Consider the following 11,978-nt stretch of genomic DNA (forward strand, 5'->3'; position numbering starts at 1 on the left):
TCTATTAGTATTGATATAATCGAGTCCTGGGGGGTATTCAATACCTGAAAATCTAGTTGTTTACCTATAATCATAGTAGCTACAAGATAGTCTCAGTAACATCACGAATGGTAGAAGTCAGTCAGTTACAAAACTCAATGAACTCATTCCAGTTCTATCAGTCAATACGATCAGTAATAATTCAGTCATGCCTAGTACAGTCTAGTGATCAGTTCAATGTTCTTTCAGTTGGGAGTATGATTCAGCACTAAGTGAAACCAAGGATGGGGGCATTCCTTCCAGCATAGGGTTTGACCTTTAGTAGTAGTCCCTGCATTATAGAACTATGTAGCCAGCGTAAGGTAAGACGTTTTCCTACTAGAATAGGGTTGATGCAACCATACATATAAATTATTGGTCTTTCTACCATATTAGGGTTTACATAGTCCTGTTAGTATCCCTTGGAAAGGTACTAGCACCCTTCCAACTGGGGTTACAAGTTGGACCTTATATCAATATATAATCGGTGTATGTCAGTTAGATGATAACTCTTACAGTTACAGTTTCAGTTTTAGGATCGATATAGAACTCAATTCAGTTATATAGAATCAAGACTATCAGAAATAGTCACCCAGTTATCAGTAATTTAGTTGTCAGAAATCTCAGATATCAGTCACTCAGTTATTAGAACTCAGTATTTAGTATCAGCATGACCCCAGATATAGTATATGTGCATAGGATTTCATACTCAGTATTTATAGTAGTCTCAGTTATCCATGCACTCTCATTCAGTCATGTTTATATCATTCAGTCAGTCATTATCTCATGCATATATACCCATGTATATCATCCTACCTCACTTAGCATACCAATATAATCAAAGTACTGACACATACCTTTTCTTTGTGCTATGATGTTTCATATCATTGGTTCGGACGCACGGGCTCCAGATCGTACTTAGCAGTTCATATTATTAGCAGCGACTACAGTGATGAATCCTCATATTTCGAGGACTGAGTTATTCTTTTTAGTATTTTAGTCAACTCATTTTATTCAATTGTTAGAGTTAGTTGGGGACTTGTCCCATCAACTCCCCATTCAGACAGTTAGATGCTTTCAGACTAAATTATTTTAGATAGTTGTTCAGTTTTCTTTTTTAGCACTATGTCAGTATTTTAGTATTGTTTTCCAATGTTGTGAACCTTATGGAATTTCAGTAATACTTCTGCATTATTATAATATTACTATTCAGTGCTCACAGCAGGTACCAATCATGGGTTAGCTTGTGGTCCTTCGAGATCGTAAGCACCATATGACATTCAGGTTGTAGACATGGGGCGTTACAGTATGCCTCTATAAATATTTGTTTATTATCATTGACATCGAATATCAAAATAATAGAGGATGACTAACAAATAAATAAAGTGACTCTCCTCCACCTTATCATACGGAGTATCAATTCTGATATGTACAGGAAAAAAAATACCTTCAACTACAAATTCAATAGTAAATCAATTATGTCAAGTACGAGAGCCCATCTCAAATTTGATATATCCAAAAGTATAACAATGGTTATTTTCAATAATTAGTATCAAGAGTGTACAGTAAACTATATGCACCGCTGCCCTCGAGGATTTCTAAGTCAAAAAAAAATATTTATGTTCGCTTGTCTCTTTCATTATCCTAAGGTACATGGATTTTATGTTTTCTAGGTTAGACTTTTAAGTTATTCTTGAAGCTAAGCTGATTGTCTATGCATGTAAAAGCATTTATCAGGTGCGAGTCTAGAAGTATCTCTTGGGACTATTAAAGCCCCCATATTGTAGTGTTTTTATGTATGATTGGAGTTTTTCTAATGAAATTTGTTATTTTATGCTTATTTCCCAATTCCATCCTCTTTCTGAGCATATGGTATTTGAAGAGAACGCCCTATATTCCAAAACTGAATTCTTTAATGTATATCTTAAAGCTCTATTACTTGATTTTGTCCCATGTACTGAAGATTGAGAAATAAGACATTGACCATACCATTTAAGATATACCTAATGCATCTTACGGGGTAAATATACAATAGCATATCATGTGTAATCTCATAAGTGGGATCTAGGGAGGGTAGAATATACTTAGACTTTACCCCTACGTCCTAATAGGTAAATAAGTTATTTCCGAAAGACCCTCGACTCGATTAACACATATCAATGCAGTTAGAAAAATACAAATATAAAATATAGAAGTAAAACAGACAACATATAATAGAGAAATCATTACATAACATCAATGTGATAACAAAATCAAAGAAACAACACGCACTAATAAAAATTGAAGGACAAGCAACTATGACGCTAGTACTAATGCGACTAGTATACAAGGAGAAACATGTACAAGCACTAAGCCTATCCCACAGTGGAACGAGACAACACACAACTACCTACTTACTGGGTAAATTATTTCTAGAACATTAAGTTTTATTCTCTTTTGAAAGTTCAAGCTATGTTCGCATAGATAGATCAAATTGCAGTAGGTTGAACTAGCTCAAATCTTTTTAACCTATATAGTGAACATTCAAATAACAAGAGTACAAAAGTTCAATGCTATGAAATGTAAGTATTTACATAAGTAGTAGAATTTAATGAATTTCACATATAATTTTAATAATGATGATGCTCAACTTACACGTCAATATAAGTGCAAGGCGGTTGTCATTAATATACTTACCCAACTTTGGAGTCGGAGTCAAATCCACGAGTAACAATGTGAGTGGAAAATAAATTAATTCGGAATGATAAATACAAGTTAAATTCAAATAAATGGTACAAAAAGATTAAATGGGGGAGATAGGTTCCAATACTAATATTTCTTTTTGGATTTTTTCTAGTATAAATTAGGGTCTACGAATAATTAGAGTTTTAACAATCATGCACAGATATCGAGATTATGCATTACTAATAGAGTGACATGTTGGAGTTAGTAACCAACATCCATTTAGTAAGAAAAATATGGGTAGGCTTGGTTATAGATTTTGATGCTAGTGTTTAAACCAAACACTAAACTTTCACCTATTTATTCTTCTGAATACCTAATAGGTTTTATCAACAATTGGTAACCACAACCTCAATCTAGACATTCCTATTAAAAAAAATAACCTACTCCAACTATGGTATTCTGAAGCACACAAGGTAAAAAATTATCTTTCTCTTTACCTTGTGTGCTTCAGAATACCATAGTTGGAGTAGGTTATTTTTTTTAATAGGAAGAGAGAGGACCAAGCGGTTACTATCCACGTCCTATCACAGTGGGTAACAGGAAGTTATAACTTCCCAGTAGCCAATAGGATATTATCAATTAAATAATTATTATTTATTAAATAAAAATAAAGTAATAACCCACATGGACAAAACCTACATTCTCCCACTTGGGTCATGTGTATCATTATTAACTTAGTGGGTTAAAAATTTAATCATTATATGCACAATCATATGTCAAATCCTTCTTTCATTGGAAACTACTTTTGTTGTAATTAAATAAATTAACTAATATAATTCATAGTAGTTATACATTTCTTTATTTGATGTAGTCCCTTTTATGTACTACAATATTAATCTACTATCCAACACAATTCTTATAAATACATAATGGTCCATCAATAATACTTAAAATACTTAATCAAAGCTAAAACCTGTCATTTTCATCCTTAATATAATGTATAAAAGAGAAAAAAGGTAATAACGAAAACATATATAATTGAGCTCAAAGTGTCAATTGCATAAACATAATAAAGTATTTACATAAAGTCATTCATTACCACCAATAATTTCCATTTGTTCTACATATTCAACAAATATTTTGGGTGGTAATCCTTTCATCAAAGGATCAATAGTCATAATCTTAGTTCTAGTATGTTCAATTGTAGCTTAATGTTTCTATACTTCTTCTTTAACCAAAAAGTATTTCAATCCATATGATTAGCACCCTTCCATTTTTAGAGAAGAAGATTGTAGTAGTATTGTCGCAATAAATTTTTAACAGTCTTGCTATATTGTTGACTTGTTTAAGTCCTAAAATAAAGTATTATGGCCAATTAGCCCAAAGTGTGGCCTCAAAGCATACCATAAACTCAATATTCATAGTGGAAGCAACTATAATAGACTATTTTGCACCCTTCCATGATATTGCTTCTCTAGTTAAAGGAACATATATTCAAATATGGATTTTCTTGTATCCACACAACCATCATAATCTGAATCTGAATATTCAACTAGACCAAGATCATCAGATCTTCTATAAGTGAGCATATGATCTTACACTCCTCGAAATATTGCAACACTTTATTTGCAACCTTCCAATGGTTCATTCGTAGATTATTTTGATATTGGTCAAGCATCCTAATAGAAAAACTGATGTTTGATCTTTTACATGTCTAAGCATATATTAGGCCCTCAACTATTGATGCATAAGAAAGGTCTTCATTTTCTTACTTTCCAAGTCATTATTTGTATATTAATTGATACTAAATTTATTTTTTTCTGAATTAAAAGAGAATTGATGAGTGATTTTTTATTTTAAATCTCTATGATACTTTATTAGTATAGATTTTTTGAGACAACCCCAACCATCCTTGTGATTTATTCAAAAATATTTCTATCCTAATCATATAGGATGTCTATATCAAACATATATTTCAAAGTTTTTAAAGTGATATTGCTTAGTATCATGCAAGAAACGAAGATCATTAGTATCAAGAAAGATGTTATCAACATATAGGACTACAATAACAAAGTTACTTCTACTAACCTTCAGATATAAACATTGATTAACAGTGTTTTCCTTAAATGCAATGGTGAAAATCATTACATTATGGGGAAGCGTGTTAAAGTTTGTATATTGACTTCTCAAATTTACACATTATGTGTTTTTTTTCTTCAATGAAAAATCCCTTAGGATCATTCATATAACCTTCTTTTTATCCAAATTTCCATTTAGAAAGTTGTTTTCTTATCCATTTGATGAAGCTCTAAGTCATAATGAGCTACCAAATTCATTGTAATTCTGAGTGAATCTTTTCTAGAGACAAGTGTCTCTTTAGAGTCAGTGTCGTCCTTTTAAGTGAAAACTTTAGCCCTAATTCTTGCCTTGTGATGCTTGATGTTGCTAGTTGAGTCATGTTTTGTCTTAAAGACCCCTTAATAACCAATGCTTTTACAACCATATGATAATTCAATGTGGTCCCAAACATCATATTTTTCCATTGATTTCAACTCATCTTTAATCACATATACCTATTTATCAGAATTATTACATTTAGTGACTCACAAAAATGACATAAGGTCATTATCAATTCATAAGTTAATCTCTAACTTGTGTAGATATACCAAATAATCATCATAAATAGTAGGTCTCCTTTTTCTTTGAGATTTTCTTAATGCTATTCTTATGGTTCTTCTGTTGTCGGTTCATCAATTATGGATTCATCATGATTAACAGGTGCACTAATTTGTTGTTCTTGTTGATTATTAGATTGTATAGTCACTTCGGGAACAATAATTTTAAAATAAGTGTAAGGTAGAGGAATTCGCACCTGAACTTGTTTGATTTCCACTTTATGTGCTTCTTCACTCCCGCTAACTTCACCATTCTCAATAAACATATCATTCAATTTCAACTATTCTCGTACTATGATTAGGATAGTATAATTTATATCTCTTTGATTTTTTTGGATAACAAACAAAGAAACCAATGATTGTTCTTGAATTCAATTTCTTTTTTTGTAAGTTGTAAACTCTAACTTCTGTCGGGAAACACCATATATTATGTAGGTACCTCAAACTAGGTTATCTACCATTTCATAATTCAAAAGATGTCTTTGAAACTGCTTTACTAGGAACCCTATTTAACAAGTAAATTACAGTCCTTAAAACATATATCCATAATGAAAGAGGTAAATATGAATTGCTTAACATACTCGTAACCATATCCATTGAGTATGATTATGCTTTTCTGTCAACCATTTTATTGAGGTGTGCCAGATATTGTTTATTGAGTAGATATTCCATGGTATTTAAGAAAATTAGCAAATGGACCTGGGTGTTGTACAGTTTCATCATATCTTTCAATATATTCACCGTATGCTTCTTATGGATCCTTTCTTTATGTGCCTTGTTTGTTTTTCTTTAACACAATCCACATAAATGTTAGGTTAGTAAAATTCAAATCTAAAAGAATTTCATTCTTAACTAATCTTTCCAATCTTTCTTTAGATATGTGGCCTAAATCTTATGCCACAAGTAAGAAGATTGTACATTCACCAAACTTTATTTAGTTCTAATATTATGATGCCGAGTTAAAAGTGTTTCAAAAATAGTTATCACAAAGAGTACCGGTACCAATTAGAAAATTATGCGTAAATAAACTAAAATATCAATTACCGAAATTAAAAGAGTATCTAGTCTTATCTAAATTAGCCAAAGAAACTAAATTTCTTAAAAGAGAAGGTACATAAAAGTTTCAAGTAAATCTAAGTGACTCTAGTATTGAGAATTAAACGATAAGTCCTAACAACTTCAACTAGAGCCTTCAGTTTGTTCCCTATATACACATATTTTTCATTTTATTTATGGTCTGGGTCGTAAAGAATCCCTACATCTTATTAGAAACATAAAAGTAAAATCAGTGTCAAGTCATCAAGTATTATCTTCCCTTGTAGGAACAAAAAGGTCATCCTTAATGACATCCCATAACTCTGAATCCTCAGCCGTGATGAAGTCATGCATTCTCATCTTACACCACCCATAATATATGCCACTGAATCTTGGGGGTTTAGTAGTTTACTGGCCTTCTTCAGGATTTGGAAGAGCTACCATTTTCAAGATCCTTCAAAGGTGTTAGCTTTTTTATGGAAGACCTGGCTCTGATACCAAATGAAGGGTTATAGTGGGTTTCTCCTCAAATATGAAACTGTTTCCAAATGAACTCACACAATAAGAACTAGGAGGAATATAAGCTAAGAAGTGCAGGAATAAAGTAAATAGCAGACACGAGAATTTTACGTTGAAACTCCTTTCTCAAGGGAGAAAAACTACTACCTTCCTCCAAGATTTCTAAGATCCACTATATCTGAGTAAATTCTTCAATATAGATTCCAAGGATTAATCTTCTGATCCTTTGTCTCCTAGCAATAACATTATTACAAAAATACCAACCAGTAACTCCACAGCTATAAGCTTTAGATAACTCTAACTAGGCACACCAAGCTAACTATAGCTTTAACAATCACCTACCTCTAGATAATTAGAAATAGAAAGGTTTACACGTCAATACAAAGACTCAACTACAACAAGGAAATAAAAATATAACTTGACGAATAATTAGTTCCCCGCTGCAAAGTGGAGTCTTTGATTCATACCTTCAAAGAGATATTTAGTTGTAAGAATATGGAAATGTTGGTTTTTTTGCTGAGGAATATGTGCAATATATAGTATGACGTAAGAAAAACCTAGAAGTGATCCCATTGGCTGTGACAAAAAAGTGGCAGCAACTTTTTCACCAACTTTTGTACTTTGCGCCAGTTGTGATAGTTGATTGTGATAATGAAAGGTGAGCCCAGCCTGTTACATATGTGTAGTAACTTTGTCATCACATAATCTCTAGGAAATATGTCCCAACATACAGTTGGTCAATTATCAAAACTAAGAACTTAACAAGGTTAGTTTTTTGCCTTCTCAAATTAGTTTTCCCTAGGGGCCTGAATTCACTCCTAACTACTTCATCCATATCCCCCCTTTCTTCGATCTTTTTTGGTACCCATGTCTTTATAAAACTCAATTTGGTTCCCAGTATATCTCGCAGACATGGATTTTTGTAATACCCTGAATTTTTCTAACTAAATTCGTCCCAATAATGTCTAGTATTATCTTTTAAATTGAATGATGTTTATTCAATGGGGAATTTTTAATATTTCTACCATTTTTCATGTGGGAATTTCAATAAGATTTTCATCAATAATAAGATAACTGGGTAAGAATTTATGAATATTTCAAGTTCCCATCGTAAAACAGCGCGATATTAGTCAGTGATAATGGCGCATCGCCCCAAACTTCTAGGTCAAAATGAAGTGGCAATGCGATAGCTCCGTATCATGCCATCCATCAATTTCCCAGTTGTCAATTTTTAGTGACACGGCGTGCTAGTGCCGCGTCGCGCTAGGGGTCTAGGTTTGGAAATTTTCACCAATTTTAAAAGATGCATCCATGGTTAAAAGGGTCAATATACCACCCCTATTTAAACCCAATAACACATGATTTAGCCATTCTTCACCCAAAATATACTAGTTTCTCTTAATTTTCTCTCAAGAACAAACTAGGTTTTCAATTGGGGATTCAATTTCAAGAAAATCTCCCCATCAATCTTTGCTAAATCAAGAACTAAGGTATACATTATGTTGATTTATGGATTTATTTCATCCATAAAGCTCAAGAACCCTATTTTATATAAGGAATCACGATATTTATGTTGTTGGTTGGTTGTAACCATGTTTATTTTGTTATATGATTCTCAAGTTAGAATATTTATGTGTTTTTCATGAAACTAAATTAGCAAGTAGGTAAAATCTATAAATTGAATTATATATAATGTGTCAATTTGATGATTAATCCTATGCCCTAAGAGTGCATGCAAGGTGTTTGATAAAATGCCTTGAAGGATGAAAATTATGCACTATGGCTTAATTGTGATCCAAAATGACTTCAATGCTATTCTTATGTATTGAAATTGTTTGTCGAATTGCTAATGAGTTAGCCATATGAAATTATGCTATGTATACATGCTATCTTATTCACGTACCAAGCTATGATAATCAAATGCCTATGAAATATCTTCAATTATTGTATTATGGATTGTTGATGTTAGTCATGTATTCAAGAATATCATGCCTTGTTAGTTTCCTTCCATCGAGTCCTGGGGGTACTTATACCCAAAAAATATAGTTGTGTGCCTAGAGTCCGTGTCATGTTTTCATGATATCCTCAGTCAAGCCATGATCCAGAGAACTTAGTCAGTTATGTGACTCAGGAAAGCTCAATAATTCAGTAATCTCAATAGTATTCCATCACCTAAAGGAACTCCATGAATTTAGTCTAGGCCAATTCAGTTAATTATATTTAGTGTCTATTAAGATGGGAGTAAGAATTAGCAACGAGTGAACACAAGGATGGGAACTCAACTGTTATATGAGGGTGTGATTCTTAAAAGTAATCCTTGGATTCTAAAACTACGTAGCCAGTGTAGGTTAACACATCCTAGCCTTCTATATGAGGGTAGATGAGGTTGATTAACCTGTTATATGAGGGTTCCCACCGTTCTTACTAGAGTTACCTTTTGTATGAGAGTTACTCATAGATTGTCCTTACCAGTGGCATAGTATTGATACCCTTCCAATTGGGGTTACAATTGGACCACAACTCAACCATAATAGTGTATTACGGAAATGTTGGTTAGATAACTCAGATACAGTCAATCAGTCTCAGTATTAGAACTCAGATAGTTTACAGAATTCAGGGCTGTCAGATACAATCAACTCATAATAGTATGGAACTCAGCTAGTTCCATCAGATTCGGGATTGTTAGATACAGTCACTCATGTTATCAGTTATATCAGCCGTCAGAACTTAGTTATCAGTCATGTTAGTTATCAGTAAATTCATGTTATCACGATCTTAGATATAGCTACTATGTATTCATGCATGTATTCTCACGTTCATATTAGTCAGTTAGTCAGTATTGATCATGCATATGAACCCTATGCATTCAACCTACCTCACATGCATACCAATACATTCAAAGTACTGACACATTTATGCTATAGTGTCTTATACTATAGGTTCAGAAGCATGATCTCCAGAGCATCAGTAGCATTCCGTCTCAGCAGTTAAAAATAGCAGTGAGTCCTCATCTCTTAAAGATATGATTATTTATTTATTATCTCATTAAGTAATTTATTAGTTGGAGTTAGTTGGGGACATGTCCCATCAAATCCTCATTTAGATAGTTCAGTCAGTTAAAGGCTTTCCAGACTATCATATTTAGACTATCATATTACTTTAGTTTTGTTTTGGGTATTTGATACCCCATTCAGATGTTATATATTTATCATTTATGTTACTGTCTTGAACCTTATGTCCTTTTAGTTCATATTTCTGCAATCATAAAGTATATTATACAGTATACAGGTGAAGATATCAGTCATGGGTCATCTTGTGGTCCTTCCGAGTCATGAGCACCATGTAGAATTCTGGGTACCAGATCTGGGGCGTTATAATTGTGCTTGTATATTTCATCAAGATGGTCACAAGTTTTTCTAGTTCTTATGTATCCTTTTACTTACTCCTGTGCTATTCTAGCAGGTAGAATGAGTGTCAACTTCAAGATTACAATTTGTGGTTTCTAAAACAAGTAAGCATTTGTTTTATATACCTGAAAACAAAAAATTCATGCATAAATTAACCATTTTCTCCTTTGTTTCGGCTTAATAATACCTATAACTGGAATAATCTCAAAAGTGGACTTGTAAAGACAAATTACTATAGTAACCTATCAAAAAGATACAAGGTCATCTTCTGATTAGAACTCATTAATGATTTATATCTTTGAAATCGTATTATTAATGTCTCTGCTATATTTTTGAAGACTCACAAGGAATATGAATTAGCGAAACTAACACCTATTAAAGCTGGTTGCTGCAGACCACCATCAGAGTAAGTTACTATTATTATTACTCCTCCCGTTTTCTATTTGTTTGTCTTAGTTCCTTTTTAGTTAGTTTCTTGTTATCCCTCGTCTTTATTTTTTAACATTTTTTTTCATATTACAAAATACTTGCGAGAACACATTAGTATCATCTGGCAGTTATTTTGTAGGTTTGGTTTCCCTACCGTTAAAGCCTCATACTATGACTTTAGATTTCATTCACCGAGTTTTAGCAAGGACTGAAAACTGTATAAAAACTTGAAGAATGTCAAGTGCTATAGTGTGATTCCTGCAAGTAAGAGTCATCCTTGGTCTTTTCATTCTTTGCTTCATCTCCAGGTTATGCAGTTAATGATTTTTCTCCTACTGTATTTTCAGGGCTAGTGTCGGACAATACATGAAAACTGAATGGTCATTGTTATCCTCAACGTGATCCTCTTCATCATTTTGGTAATTTCAGTTAATTAATATCTCAAAAAATAAGCATAAATATTCCAATTTCTTGTTGGAGAAGTACAGTTACATCTATAATATGACATTTGTGAATAGCGGTAGAGTTGAGGTTTGACGTTTATGAGTTCCCAACTTGTCACCGAATCCATAACTCTTCTTAGTTACGGGATGTGTAACTACATATTTAGTTAACATATTTAATGGATTTCCATATACAAATATAAGCTCTATGTAAAAGTTACAGGGTTCGGCAAAATTATATAGCTAATAATCTTACTCTGCCTCTGATTTATCTGATGGCTTGAATTGGTTAATATGACTTCTACTCATTCTTATACTCTGTTGATTCTTACATGTATCAGTAGATAATCTACTTTATGGAATTCTATGCAAGGCGCAGTGCTGCTCGGAGACGTTCTAAAATTTGAATCCCATAGTTATAGAATCCACAGATGAGTTTGTGTTCTTCAGCTGATGATAACAATTCATGTTCTTCAACTATTTGCTAACAAATTGTGTTTATTCAAGTGAAATATTTGATAGAAAAATCTTGGTAGTTCAGTTGGTTGGGTATCTAAACTTTTACCTTATAGGCGAGAGTTTGATTTCGTACCTTCTAATCCCCTTACCGTCTACCCTTCCCCTACCCCCAACTTTTATCAAATAAAAGTAATTAGTGAAATTATTCATGTAATATAAAAGAATTTTTGATGTTTATGTCATTCATTCATCCATTACATATTAAACATGAATTGGGACTATATAAAATTTGTATTTGCAGCGTTTATTAAATATTTGATGAAGATTAA

General features: G+C 32.5%; 1 pseudogene; it reads left to right on the top strand.

The window, feature by feature from the left end:
- Window positions 1-10,479: 10,479 nt before the first annotated feature.
- LOC107849048 lies at window positions 10,480-11,597 on the top strand (annotated as a pseudogene).
- Window positions 11,598-11,978: the final 381 nt, after the last annotated feature.

The sequence above is a fragment of the Capsicum annuum genome, chromosome 12 (assembly GCF_002878395.1).
Source record: "Capsicum annuum cultivar UCD-10X-F1 chromosome 12, UCD10Xv1.1, whole genome shotgun sequence".
Lineage (NCBI taxonomy): Eukaryota > Viridiplantae > Streptophyta > Magnoliopsida > Solanales > Solanaceae > Capsicum > Capsicum annuum.